Source organism: Nicotiana tabacum, chromosome 13 (assembly GCF_000715075.1).
Source record: "Nicotiana tabacum cultivar K326 chromosome 13, ASM71507v2, whole genome shotgun sequence".
Classification (NCBI taxonomy): Eukaryota; Viridiplantae; Streptophyta; class Magnoliopsida; order Solanales; family Solanaceae; genus Nicotiana; species Nicotiana tabacum.
In genome coordinates, this window is record NC_134092.1 from 3951961 (window position 1) to 3968041 (window position 16081).

The following is a 16081-nucleotide window of genomic DNA, read 5'->3' on the forward strand; positions in this document are numbered from 1 at the left end:
TCATATATACATGATACAACTTCCATTTCAAGGCTTTTTCTTAGACAATAGTGAAGCTGATAGATGACAAAGCTCAATTATGTAAATACTGTTATAAATATAACTCAAAATAACAACAAGGAAAAATAAGCTAAGAGATATGAAGAGAAAAGAGAGATTTTTATTTCTTCTTCTATTATGTGTTTTTACTATCTATTACAAGACCTTTTATATAGGCATGAAAAGTGAATAAAAATATGTCATTGAATATGTCATCAAGCATTTGAGAAGATCATGGAGGAAGAGTAGACATCCAACATAATTTGATTTCTCTTATAACACTCCCCCTTGGGACATCCATAGATAATGTGCCTCGCTAAAACCTTATTAGGAAAAAATCCTATTTAAAAAAAATCATAGTGAAGGAAAAAAAAGTACACATGTTTAGAAATACGCCCTTTGGTTGCCTCGTTAAAAACCTTGCAAGGAAAACCCAGTGGGACAAAATCTTGAGCTTTCGCATCCCAATCTTGTACACTAGTTTCTTGAAGGTTGGCGTCGGTAGAGATTTGGTGAACAAATCAGTCATATTATCGCTTGAACGGATCTGTTGCACATTGATATCACCATTCTTTTGAAGATCATGTGTGAAAAATAACTTTGGTGAAATGTGCTTTGTCCTATCCCCTTTTATGAATCCTCCTTTCAATTGGGCTATGCATGTTGCATTGTCTTCATACAAAATTGTGGATAATTTATCACACTTTAATCCACACTTGTCTCGAATAAGGTGTATTATAGACCTCAACCATACACATTCTCGACTTGCTTCATGAATAGCAATTATCTCAACATAATTAGATGAAGTAGCCACTATTGATTGCTTAGTTGATCGCCAAGATATGGCAGTGCCTCCATATGTAAACACATAGCCTGTTTGAGATCGAGCCTTGTGTGGGTCAGATAAATACCCAGTATCAGCATAACCAACAAGACTGGGACTGCAATCATTACCATAAAATAACCCCATATCGATAGTCCCTTTTAGATACCGCAATATGTGTTTGATTCCATTCCAATGTCTCATTGTAGGAGCAAAGCTATATCTTGCTAAGATATTAACTGAAAAAGTTATGCCATGCCTTGTAGTGTTAGCAAGATACATAAGTGCACCAATTGCACTAAGATATGGTACTTCAGGACCAAGAAGTTCTTCATTCTTTTCTTGAGGTCGGAACGGGTCCTTATTCACATCAAGTGATCGAACAATTATCGGAGTACTTAATGGATGCGCTCCATCCATATAAAACCGTTTCAATACCTTTTCTATGTAGGCAGATTGATGAACAAAAGTTCCGTTTGCCAAATGTTTAATTTGCAAACCAAGACATAATTTTATTTTTCCGAGATCTTTCATCTCAAATTCCTTCTTTAAATAATCAATTGCCTTTTGGAGTTCTATAGGAGTTCCAATAAAGTTTATGTCATCAACATATACAGCTAGTACAACAAACTCTGATGTTGTTTTCTTTATAAAAACACATGGACAAATGGTATCATTTATATAACCTTTCTTTAATAAATACTCATTAAGGCGGTTATACCACATTCTACCTGATTGCTTTAGACCATACAAGGATCTTTGTAATTTGATTGAAAACATTTTTCGGGACTTTGAATTATGTGCGTCAGGCATTTTAAATCCCTAGGGAATTTTCATGTATATCTCATTATCAAGTGAGCCGTAAAGATAGGCTGTAACCACATTCATTAAATGCATGTCAAGCTTTTCATGGACAGCAAAACTAATGAAATAACGAAATGATATAGCATCCATAACAAGAGAATACGTCTCTTCATAATCGATACCAGGCTTTTGTGAAAATCCTTGTGCAACAAGGCGTGCCTTATATCTTTGTACCTCATTTTTCTCATTTCTTTTACGTACAAAAATCCATTTATAGCCAACAGGCTTAACACCATTTGGTGTTTGGACTACAGACCCAAAAACTTCACGTTTCGCAAGTAAAGTTAATTCTGCCTCGATAGCATCTTCCCATTTTGGCCAATCATTTCTCTGTCTACATTCATCAACAGATTTTGGTTCAAGATCCTCATCTTGTTGCATTATTTCAATAGCGACATTATAAGTAAAAACGTTATCGATAACAATATTATTTCGGTTTCATCTTTTTCCCGTTAAGACATAACTTATTGAGATCTCTCCATTCTTATCATTTTCAGGTACCTGAACCTCCCTTGAGGTTTTATCATTTGTTATGTCTTTGTGCTCTTCTTGAGTCACTACCTCCGTATTATGATCACTTTGATCATTTGCTCATTTTTTTTTTCGAGGATTTTTATCCTTAGAATCGATAGGTCTACCACGTTTCAAGCGTGGTTTAAAATCATTTGCTTTAATTAATTGTCCTACCGGGATATCCACTCGAATTGGAGCATTAGCAGCTGGAATATGTGACTTAGTCACCCTTGGTAGGTCAGTGAATGTATCTGGCAATTGATTTGTAATATTTTACAAATGAATTATCTTTTGAACCTCTTGTTCACATTGATTTGTTCGAGGATCTAAATAAGATAGTGATAATACATTCCAATCTATCTCCTTTCTCAACTGCTTATTTTCTCCCCCTAATATTGGGTATACTGATTCATCAAAATGACAATCAGAAAATCTTGCTGTAAATAAATCTCCAGTCATAGGCTCCAGATATTTTATAATAGAAGGAGATTCATACCCAACATATACTCCCAACCTTCTTTGGGGACCCATCTTTGTGCGTTGTGGTGGAGCAATTGGAACATATATCGCACAACCAAAGATTCTAAGATGAAAAATATTTGGCTCCTGACCAAAAGCCAATTGCAATGGGGAGATTTTATGATAACTTGTGGGCCTTATCCGCACAAGTGCTGCTGCATGTAAAATAGCATGACCCCATATTGAAATGAGAAGTTTTGTTCTCATAAGCATTGGTCTAGCAATTAATTGGAGGCGTTTGATCAATGATTCCGCAAGACCATTTTGTGTATGAACATGAGCAACCGGATGCTCAATTGTTATCCCAGTTGATATACAATAATCATTAAAGGCTTGGGATGTAAATTCACCAGCATTATCAAGACGAATTGTCTTAATTGTATAATCTGAAAATTGTGTTCTTAGCTTTATTATTTGAGTCAACAATCTCGCAAGTGCCATATTGCGAGTTGATAGTAAGCACACATGTGACCATCTTGTATATGCATCTACCAAAACCATATAATATCTGAATGGTCCACGGAGGGTGAATGGGCCCACATATATCACCCTGTATACGTTCCAGAAATGTAGGGGATTCCATCCTAACTTTAATAGCTGATGGTCTAATAATTAATTTGCCTTGAGAACATGCAGCACAAGAGAATTCTTTAAATTGAAGAATCTTATGGTTCTTCATTGAATGTCCATGTGAATTCTCAATTATTTTACGCATCATAGTAGAACCAGGATGACCCAACCGGTCATGCCAAATAATAAAATTATCTTGATTAGTAAACTTTTCATTTACTATGGCATGCGTTTCAATCTTGCTAATACTTATGTAATATAAGCCGGAGGAAAGAGCAGGCAATATTTCAAGCACATATTTCTTACCAGACATTATTATAGTAATATAAAGATATTCAATCTTTTCATCATTTGTAGTCTCAATATGGTAGCCATTTTGGCGAATATCTTTAAAACTTAATAAGTTTCTTTGAGATTTACTATAATATAGTACTTCATCAATAGCCAAATTTGTTCCTCCTGGTAGTAATAAATTGGCTCTTCCAGAACCTTCAATTAATTTTGTACTAACGGATATTGTATTAAAATTGGCTTCTTTCATTACCAAATAAGAGAAATATCTCTTATCTCTTAAAATAGTGTGTGTTGTAGCACTATCTAGAAGACATATATCATCTTTATTAATCTTGAGTCCAACTGAAGACCGGAAAATTTTCATATTCTTCATAAAAAAAATCAAAAAGTACATTATAAGAAATATGAAATACAAACAAAATATATATTAAGAAATACATTAGGAATGTAGAAACTAGCAACACATGATACATTAGGAAAATACACTTAAGAAAAATAAACTAGTTGCAAACATAACAAAATGACAACTTTTATTATAACTTCATTCCCAGTAAGATGATTAGTTCTTCAGTCAATATCCTCAAAGAAGTCTCCAGCTTCTAAATGAGTAATATTTGCTAGGCCTCCAAAATCATCATATTTATATGCAAGATGTGCCTCAGAATCATATTTGTTTGAGGGACCTGCTTCATCATCATTATTTTGAAAGGTCAAGTGTGCCTTGACATTATTTTCTTTCTTTCTAAAGGAGGCTTGATAAAGTTTGACAAAATAATCTGGCGTACGACAAATGCGTGTCCAATGACCTTTCATACCACATCGGTGACACATACTAATTTTACCTTTTGAAGGATTAATTTGAGAACCCTTATTGTTCTCCTATTTGTTTCCACCATAGTGACGATAATTGTTTCGTCCCCTGCCACGTCCACGTCTACGACTATGTCCATGACCACGGTAATTATTTTATTTTCTTTCAGACTTATCATATGCTGCTACAGCATTTACTTCCGGGAATGGTGCTGACCCAGTGGGACGGGCTTCATGATTTTTCATTAATAGAGTATTATTCTGCTCTGCCACAAGTAGGCATGTGATTAACTCAGAATATTTCTTAAAACCCTTTTCACGGTATTCTTGTTGTAACACCACATTTGAAGCGTGAAAAGTAGAAAATATTTTTTTTAATAAGTCCTCATCTGTGATAGTGTCTCCACATAATTTTAATAGAGAACTTACTTTAAAGATAGCCGAATTATACTCACTTACGGTTTTAAAGTCTTGCAACCTTAAATGTATCCATTCATACCGAGCTTTCGGTAATACCGTAAGTTTTAGGTGGTCATATCGATCCTTCAAATTAATCCATAACTCAAGTGGATCTTTTACAGTTAAATACTCAATTTTTAACCATTCATGTAGATGATGACGAAGGAAAATCATGGCCTTCGCTTTATCCTAATTTGATGCTTCATTTTCTTGTATAATAGTATTTCCAAGACCTTTAGCGTCAAGGTGAATTTCAGCATCAAGGACCCATGATAAATAATTCTTCTCGGTAATGTCTAGTGCCACAAATTCAAGCTTTGACAAGTTTGACATATTGAAACTAATCACAAAAGTAAATGGGTTAGAACAAATAAAAATAATTTTCAATGAAAATATACTTGTAAAAATAAATCAGACAACTAATTAAGAAGTTGATCACTTCAAACATGTAGTATAAAAAGTAACATATAATATATATGTCAAATAAACAAGAATTATGGAGTATATGAATAAACACAAAGAGATATATTTAGTATGGTAAAAGAAAAGCAATTTATTATAAACGTGGATTTGAGGAATAACCATATACGGTGATAAGAGTGAATGTATTCAAATATTACTTTCCACCAATTATAAAGTAATTTAAACTAGTATGTACAATAATTACTTTGTCACCTTGGTTATCACTATTTTATTTTTGTAGAATGTCTTGAAAATAAGTTTTGCTCTACGCAAGTCCACACATATTTATTAAATTATTTTTGTTAGTTTAACGCACTTAAGATCTATATCTTATATTTTCTTTAACAATAAGCAAGGTAAGAGAACTTCAGTAACATGATCAATTAAAACAAATGCTTAAGAGTATATGAATTTGTTAATAAATAGCATATTTGTGCATATATATATTACCATAAACTAAAAGAATATATAGTGATATACCTGAAGGAGAATCGAACACAACTAGGATGTGAGTGTGAAAATGAAGGTGACAATCGTGCTAATAACGTGTTATAAATATAACTCAAAATAACAATAAGGAAAAACAAGCTAAGAGATATGGAGAGAAAGAGAGAAAGAGAGATTCTTATTTCTTCTTTTATTGTGTGTTTTTACTATCTATTACAAGGCTTTTATATAGTCATGAAAAATGAATAAAAATATGTCATTAAATATGTCATTAAGCATTTGAGAAGATCATGGAGGAAGAGCAGACATCCAACATAATTTGATTTCTCTTATAACAAATACAGCTTTAAGTGAAATGAGTAAATATCACTACAGTAATTCTGCTAATATCATATCTTAATCGTCTTGAAATAACAAATGGAAACAAGTGTGAAACAACAATATTTCTACTCAAACATCAGGCAAAATTTCTTAAGTTGCAGTTTGGAAAGATATAGATAGACGGGTCGTTGATACGCATAGGTGACACTATGAGCTGCACTTTGTGTGCATATCGATTAGCTATTGATAGTCAACTCGTAAAATCTCTTACTCATAGATCCAAGAGTGAAGGCTGCTCTGCCACTCCGCGACACCATCAGGAAACCAAAGAGCAATTTCCTTCTTAGCGCTCTCAACAGAATCACTTCCATGAATAACATTCCATGATAGGTAACAGTTTACTCTGTCATCTCAAACAACATAAATACATAAGAGCGGGATTCAATATGATCAACTTTCCAACAACAACAAACCCAGTGGAATTGATTGAGCAAAGAAGTTACACAAGTTTTAACTTGGTGTTAGGTGTGCATAGGGGCGGATCTATGTTGTGATGTAAATCGGCTTTCGGCAGAATTATATATATATAAGAAATAGTACAAATATTAAAAGTGTCACTCGCAATAACAAAAGTGGCCAAGGTGCCGGTGGCAAGTGGTCAAGTTTTCCTTCCCCTGGCATGAGTTCAACTCCTGCCACCAGCTTTATTCAAGTTTTTTAACTTGCTGAAAGTAAAGAGACGACAAACACATAGATGAATACCCACTGAAGCAAAATATTAAGTTAACACACTTCTTTTTTAATTTATTGTTGACGTTTTTTGTTTGTTCAAGTATAATAAGGCTCCCCCTTGTTTATTTCCTTCCTCTATTTGTTTATATAAATCGAAAGGAGAACAATTCAGAGTCAAAGCACAAAGTCTATCAAATCGGCAAGCTTGACATTCGGAACCACCAAATTCTAGATCCGCCTCTAGGCACGTGCGGGAAGACATAATGATCCTAACTATTGGCACATTGGCTTGAGACAAATGCATGCTACACAAATCACTAAACTGGGAAATTAAATGTTTTACCTCCCAATATCAATAGCATAATCACCACGGATGGTGCCAGCAGCAGACTCCAATGGATTTGTTGCACCAATTATCTTCCTACCGGTAGTAACTACACCCTTACCCGCTCACACCATTGCAACAACGGGACCAGAAACAATGTATTCGACAAGCCCATTGAAGAAAGGCTTTGCAGACAAGTCTGCATAGTGCTTTTCAGAAAGTAACCAAAATGACAAGTTTAGTTCTAGCAAATTAATCAGAACGAGCGGAAAAAAAGTAAGAGTTATATAATCATCTACTAAGGTTGTCACATACATACTAAAAATTACAACAAGAGCAATACTAAATTATGACTGGTTATATCCTTTTATCCGGGGGAACAATACTAAATTATGACTTATATCCTTTTATCCAAGGAACAACACTTCCCTCAAGTAAAGACAGCCCAGTGCACGAAGCATCTTCGTTCACGCAGGGTCCGAGAAAGGGCAGCACCCGAGAGAGTGTCATATAGGCAGTCTACCCACTGTTGGATCAATGGCTCCGGAATTCTTCCAAGGGATTCAAAAGAATGCAAGAACGCCATACCGAGGATTGAACCTGTGACCTAAATCAATATTTGAACTACCTTTGCCACCGTACTAGAAGCTTAAATCAATATTTGAACTACCTTTGCCACCGTACTAAATCAAATTGGAGTATTGGACTAGTGTTACTATTTCAGAAAGTATTTTACAAGAAGTGGATAGAAAGAAAAACAAAAAAGGTGACAACAAGTGGACATTATAATATGTAAAGTTAACACAGGCGTGTACAAAGTGGAAAAGGTAATTAATTTTAAATATGTTAGGTTAGGATTATTAATCACGTTTCCCTATTTTAGATCTAAGTCTAAAGATTTTGTCAAAAACAACATCATGGTTTCCACTTTCCACATTCTCCAAAGTGCAAATGTTAAATCATATGCAGATATTGAGAGATTCCCCTTGCCCCTTGTCATTGGTAAATTTAGTCTGGCTCTTGGTAAAAACAAATATTGAAATTAGATATTATTTGGGAGTATTCTCCGTTATCCTCGTAATTTACAAATTAATTATACAAGTTAAACAACAATTTATTATTTTCGAATATAATGGATGCCAACTTAATTAGGCTATTTTGATTGCTGACGAGAGCCCACGTTGGGAGTTAGGTGCATGTGAATCATATCTTTGTAGATATAGAGACAAATGTATTTGCATTTGAATTTTATGGGTCCCAATTATAATTATTTAGTGAAATTATTTAAATAAAGTATATGAGCCAAAATTACTTGTGACGAACCCGTAGCACTAATCCACCCTTATATAGAGATTGTCCAACCTTAAAATTAGAGATAGTGATTGACACTCGACAATGAAAAAATTAGAAATATATACAAGGGGATTTAAAGAAATCTTAAAATGTCAAATCTAGAATTTGAATATGGTGATTTAAAGCAAATGCAAACTGATCAACGTGCAAAATATTTTATTTATTGCTCCAAAAGAAAGGTTTATTCCCTTATCCATATAATGCCATATACTAGCTGACAAAAGGCATGTTGTTTTGGATTTAAGAACATAAACATTTTTACACTAAATTTTAACTTGTTATAAAGTATATCTTTTTTTTAATTTTTAGGTTTTAACTAATTTTACTTTCATTGATGTTTACCCGTAGATATCCAATCAAACGCTGACATAAAATTAGCCTGGGGTAGTATATAACGTCCTCCACGGGTGGCACTTTGAGTTCAAACTCATTTAACCCACCCAATCCATCCAAGGTTGAGCCTTCTGTAGATACTGAAATTTTAGCAGATCAAGATAAATCTTAAATTCAAGACGATTCTTGAAAATATTAGGAGTCTATTAGGGTTACTTGGTGGCTACTCCACCCAAATCCTAATTCATGCCTATAAATAAGACGACATATGGCCTTCCAAGAGGGTCTCAAAAATCCCATAAATTCTTGAGATATTCACAAAGGGATCAAGGCATAAAATAATATCGTGATCAATAGATGTTCTTCTTGATAATCAAATACTTCAAAGAAAATATCCATACAATGATCGACTTTCACGGAGATCAAATAATCTAGAGAGGTCCGCATCATCCTATGTTCGAGAAATACGCCGCTAAGGTCCTCGAATTATGGAGAACAATCCGGAGGAAGAATCAAGGGAATAAACAGAATTGTACCCGCATCATTTTATCAATAAAATTATGTTTCTTCATATTTATATTGTGGTTACAATTTATTTTTGTATCACAAATAATTTGTTGCAAACAAATTGGCACGCCCAGTGGGTATGCCTACACCCCGACAAACCTTGAAGTAGGGGGCATTTGTAGATATCGAAATTTTAACGGATCAAGCTAAATCCTAAATTCAAGATACTACAAGACGCTGGAAACCCTAGGAGTCTATCAGGGTTTCTTGGAGGTTATTCTACCGTAAACCATAACGCACACCTATATAAAGGGATACATATTCCCTTGAAGAGGCGTCTCGAAAATCCCATAAACTCTTGGGATATTCACAAAGAGAACAAAAATATGGCCGGATACTTCTTGGCAACCAAATAGTTCAAGAAGATGGAGATCAAATACATCCCAGGAGGTCTGCATCATCTTGCATTCGAGAAATACGCTGCTTCAGCCCTCGAATCACGGAGATAATCAGGAGAGAAGAATCAAGGGAGAAACAGAATTGTACTCACAGTTGATTAATAAAAATATTTTTCTCTTATTTTGTGATTGCAGTTTATTTTTCATAATGACGAAAATTTATTGCAAACAAATTGACACGCCCGGTAGGACCAGTTCTGCCCTTCATCTCTTCTTCCTATAAATCGAAAATTCAAAGTTTCAAAATCATTTGTTGTGATGGTCGAATACTTCAAGTCTTGTCTTCAAGTTTCGGCAAGCCTACACCCCAACAAACCTTGAAGTAGGGGGCATTTGTAGACATCAAAATTTTAACGGATCAAGCTAAATCCTAAATTCAAGATACTACAAGACTCTTGAAACCCTAGGAGTCTATCAGGGTTTCTTGGAGGTTATTCTACTGTAAACCATAACGCACACCTATATAAAGGGATACATATTCCCTTGAAGAGGCGTCTCGAAAATCCCATAAACTCTTGGGATATTCACAAAGAGAACAAAAATATGGCCGGATACTTCTTGGCAACCAAATAGTTCAAGAAGATGGAGATCAAATACATCCCAGGAGGTCTGCATTATCTTGCATTCGAGAAATACGTTACTTCAGCCCTCGAATCACAGAGATAATCAGGAGAGAAGAATCAAGGGAGAAACAGAATTGTACTCACAATTGATTAATAAAAATATTTTTCTCTTATTTTGTGATTGCAGTTTTTTTTTCATAACGACGAAAATTTGTTGCAAACACCTTCATTCACCCGCTCATTTGTTCATCTCAGCTCATCTTGACCTAACACATCTCAGCCCATTTAAAATTGGGTTCATTTTTAGCCCAAATTGATTTAATGAGTAACTATGCTAAAATTTCTGTAAAATAATTCTTTTTTGTTTGATAGGTTATACATGACCATAACAAAAGAAAAAAATCTTTTTTGATAATTAAACAATTGATAAAAAAAATAACACACATTAATTAAAACTCGATAAGAGTTGGACGAGTTAGGTTATGACCCAAATTTTGGCTCATCTTGACCCAATCCATCTCAACCCAAATAATTTTATTGAGGGACAAGAGCACATATAGCGATTCTCAGGGATGCTATTTAGGAATTAGCCCGTACTTATTTTTGTCCTGAAATTTTAAACTAAAAATCTTAACTTCACGACAATTCAAGATATTTTTGTCCTGAAAAATTGAATTGAAAAACTGAAATCTTGAATGCGCAAGCTAATTCTTAGAACCCGTTTGGACATAAAAAAAATTTCCCTTTTTTTCAAAAATTTTTTACTTCTTTTCGAAATCATCGTTTGTTCATAAAATTTTCATTTCTACATGGTGTCATTTCTACCTTTACATTTCACTACAGTAATTCCGCTAATATCATATCTTAGTCGTCTTGAAATAACAAATGGAAACAAGTGTGAAACAACAATATTTCTACTCAAACATCAGGCAAAATTTCTTAAGTTGCAGTTTGGAAAGATAGAGATAGACGAATTGTTGATGCACATAGGTGACACTATGAGATGCACTTTGTGTGCATATCGATAGGCTATTGATAGTCAACTCGTAAAATCTCTTACTCATAGATTTTTAAGAGTGAAGGCTGCTCTGCCACTCCGCGACACCATCAGGAAACTAAAGAGCAATTTCCTTCCGTCAAGGTGCCGGTGGCAAGAGGTCAAGTTTTCCTTCCCCTGGCATGAGTTCGACTCCTGCCATCAGCTTTATTCAAGTTTTTTAGCTTGCTGAAAGTAAAGAGACGACAAACACATAGATGAATACCCACTGAAGCAAAATATTAAGTTGACACACTTTTAATTTATTGTTGACGGTTTTTGTTTGTTTAAGTATAATAAGGCTCCCCCTTGTTTATTTCCTACCTCTATTTGTTTATATAAATCGAAAGGAGAACAATTCGAGTTAAAGCACAAAGTCGATCAAATCGACCAGCTTGACATCCGAAACCACCAAATCCTAGATCCGACTATAGGTACGTGCTGGAAGACATAATGATCCTAACTATTGGCACATTGGCTTGAGACAAATGCATGCTATAGAAAACACTAAACCGGGAAATTAAATATTTTACCTCCCAATATCAATAGCATAATCACCACGGATGGTGCCAGCAGCAGACTCCAATGGGTTTGTTGCACCAATTATCTTCCTACCGGTAGTAACTACACCCTTACCCGCCCACACCATTGCAACAACGGGGCCAGAAACAATGTATTTGACAAGCCCATTGAAGAAAGGCTTTGCAGACAAGTCTGCATAGTGCATTTCAGCAAAAGTGCGATCCACAGTAAGGAGCTTCAAACCTAGATCCAAACAAAGTAACCAACATGATAAGTTTAGTTCTAGTAAATTAATCAGAACGAGCGGAAAAAAAGTAAGAATTATACAATCATCTAATAAGGTTGTCACATACATACTAAAAATTACAACAAGAGCAATACTAAATTATGACTAGTTATATCCTTTTATCCGGGTAACAATACTAACAAGCTGATTGCATGACTCGAATCTGTGACCTATAGGTCACACGGAGACAACTTTACTGTTGGATTAGTGGCGGAGCCAGAAATTCAAAAGAATGCAAGAACACCATACCCCATGTTTGAACTTGTGACCTAAATCTTTTTCTGAACTACCTTTGCCACCGTACTAGAAGCTTCGCTTATGATAAGGGCATACACACACACACACACACACACACATATATATATATATATATATATATATATATATATATATATATATATATATATAATGGGGAGATGTCACTCAACTATTTTTTGTTACTTAAAAGTAAATAAACTTTATCATTGTCACTTAAAAGTCATTTTGTCTCAAACCCCTATCATAAATATGACATGACATAAAATTCAATAAGAAAAATCCAAAAATAAATGTCACATAAGCTTAAATGGGTCATACCCTCTTTAGATCCATGTCTCCCTTAATATGATTTGACCCAAAACTCAAATGAGTTTCAATAGGTAAAAATACGCCTCTTGCCAGTGTCGATTGCATTTTAACACACAAACTAAATCTTCTTTTTTTCATTAGGGACCAATTCAAGACTTTCGTGCATCTAATGGGGTTGTTGCTCTTCCAACTGAAGTTGATTGTTCTTCACAACTTGATGTTATCCAACCTCTAGATGATGTTGTTGTTTGAAAGAGAGGCAGGAATGTGAAGAGAAAAAACATGTCTGATTTCGTGGTTGATGTGCAAAAAAAGAAGTCTAGGGAATTTAAGAAAAAATAGGTCTTGTAATTATTTTTTGGGCTTTGATCAAACAGATACAGTCTTAATGACGCATTATATTGTGCCCTTTTGTCTAGACAGTTGCTATAGGTTATCTGTAATTGCATGTCTATTGACAATTTTTATTAGAGGAATTTAAATAGAATACAACTTTTATAAGACTTATTTAAATAACTTACAATCACTTCTTGAAAATTACATATAATACAACTTATTTAAAAATCTTACATTTTTAATTAAATTATACATAACTTTTCATTCCTAATATCTCTCTCTTAAAACTCGTTATTGAACCTAAAAAATAGGGATTATACCAATTAGAGCATATCACTACATTAAATTTAAAATTACATATTTTCTCTCTCATCAAAATAATGTCACAAGTCTCTCCAGTTTCTTCAGAAACTGAATTGAATTGGAATCATTCACAACTTGTCTTCTCCCCCACAATGTTATATACTGTATGTAGGATATTGATACTTATTTATGTGTATACACTAATAAATTAAAGGTAGATTATATTAAAATTGTTCTATGTATTTTTGCAAAGTATTAATTAAAATCTGTATATTGTATAGTTATATATATATATATATATATATATATATATATATATATATATATATATATATATATATATATATATATATATATATATATATATATATATATATATACTGTATACAAAGAGCATTTGACCTTAGACAATTGTAACCTAGTGCTCTGATACCAACTGTCATGACCCGAAATTTTCCACCGACGGGACCGTGATGGCGTTTAATATTTCACTTGATAGGCAAGCCAACGTTAGAGAATCATTAAACCAATTTCTTATTCCCATTCAGTAATTAACAATAATTAACTAAGATGAAATATAAATAGTGCGAAATATCATAAAACTGTATTAATTACTACCACCCGGATCTGGAGTCATAATTCACGAGTATTCTAGAATTTACTACAAGTAATAATCTGAAAGAAATACAACTGTCTGAATGAAAAAAGCTGTAGAACAGAAAAGATAGATGGGGACTTCAAGGTCTGTGAACGCCGACAGATCTACCTTGAGTCTCCGGATATTGGACTAATAGTAAAATTTCAATCAATCCGAGCCGGTATCAAAATCTGCACGGAAAGTGCAGAGTGCAGTATCAGTACAACCGACCCCATGTACTGGTAAGTATCGAGCCAAACCCCGATGAAGTAGTGACGAGGCTAAGGCAAGACACCTACAAATCAACCTGTACAATTTCACAGTGTATATACAAATAACAAAAATGAAGAACTAAATAGAAAATGTCGGGAGAGGAACATACTGAGGGAAATACAAGATAAAGAACTACAACAGAATGAGCAGTCCATATACCATGAATCAACAGGAATAGTGAATACAGTAAGGAAAAATGCACGATATCACCCTTCGTGATTTTACTCTCAATCTCACCATAAAATTAATAGAAACGGCACGGCATCACCCTTCGTGCATTAACTCTCATATCATGGCACGACATCACCCTTCATGCATTAACACTCACAATATGGCACTGCATTACCCTTTATGCATTAACACTCACAATATAGCAGGACATCACCCTTCGTGCATTAACACTCATAATAGGACACTGACATCACCCTTCGTGCATTGACACTCACAATATGACACGGCATCACCCTTCGTGCATTAATACTCTCCCTTACCATAATGCAATGCATAAATAATAACAGAGAGATAGAATAACAAGTACAAACCTTACTTCAATATTTGGTTCCATAATATCAATCTCAACTTTGAAATAAAAACTCAATTATCACCAGAAAATCCGTAAACATGATAAGAACGAGAAATTGAACAACACTAGTATAACACGTAGCAATTAGGCATAGGAATGAGACAATATAACAAAAATAGAGAAACATGAAAAACAGGTAAATTGGCGGTGCATAAGTACTCGTCACCTCACATATACGCCGCTCACATGAATTTCACTTAGCAAATAATCTAAGGTTCCTTATTCCCTCAAGTCAGGGTTAGACACAACACTTACCTCGCTCTGAAGACTACTTAATTCTCAATCACAGCTCTTCCTTTGGAATTCACCTCCAAACCACTCGTATCTATTCAAAAATGACTCAATAATATCAAATATAGCTAAAGGAATTAATTATATTGCGTAAGTTAAATTTTCTCAAATTTTCTCCAAAAAAAATTAAAAAATCGACCCCGGGCCCGCTTGGTCAAAATTCGAGGTTCGGACCAAAATTCTTTTACCTCCGAGCCCAAATATTTAATTAATTTTAAAATCCGACCTCAAATTGAGGTCTAAATCCTCAAATTTCGAAATTCCTAACTTCTACCAAAAAATACTAATTTCACCATAAAAATTCTAGATTCTAGGTTGGAATCTTGTTATAAGATGTAAAAGATTGAAAGAAAAGAGTTAGGAATCACTTATCTATGATTTAGGAAAGATTTGGTCTTTGGAAATTCGCCTCTTAAGGTTTAGGGTTTCGAAAATATGAAGAATGAATGAAAAATCCCGTCTAAGTCCCTTTTACTCAGCTGTAGGTGTCGCAATTGCGAACTGAGCTTCGCAAATACGAAACTCGCAAATGCGAAGGAACAATCGCAATTGCGATGCCCTTCACAATCCCGCTGCCTTTGCAAATGCGAGGAAAGTGTCGCATTTGCGACCACTGAACCTCGCAAATGCGAGTAGATGTTCGTATTTGCGAACCTGCCCTTCCCAAACTCCCATCGCAATTGCAAAGAAAATCTTGTAATTGCGAGAACATGCTGGCCCAGGCCTTCTTCGCAATTGCGATAGATACCTCGCAATTTCCAGGCCTGCTTATTTTGCATTTGCGAAGCCCGATCTCGCAATTGCGATATCAGAGGCCTGCAACAGGTTCAGTTATACCAGCAATATTTTCTAAGT

The 16081-nt window shown here is 34.4% G+C and overlaps 1 long non-coding RNA gene across 1 annotated transcript; it reads right to left on the minus strand.

Moving 5' to 3' along the window:
* Positions 1-6104: 6104 nt before the first annotated feature.
* LOC107776174 (uncharacterized) lies at positions 6105-13174 on the minus strand. Its single transcript, XR_012697873.1, has 3 exons — positions 12813-13174; positions 7197-12193; positions 6105-6524 (listed from the first exon to the last, which is right to left on the minus strand). It is a non-coding gene; the product is annotated as an uncharacterized LOC107776174 (long non-coding RNA).
* Between the last annotated feature and the right edge of the window lie 2907 nt (positions 13175-16081).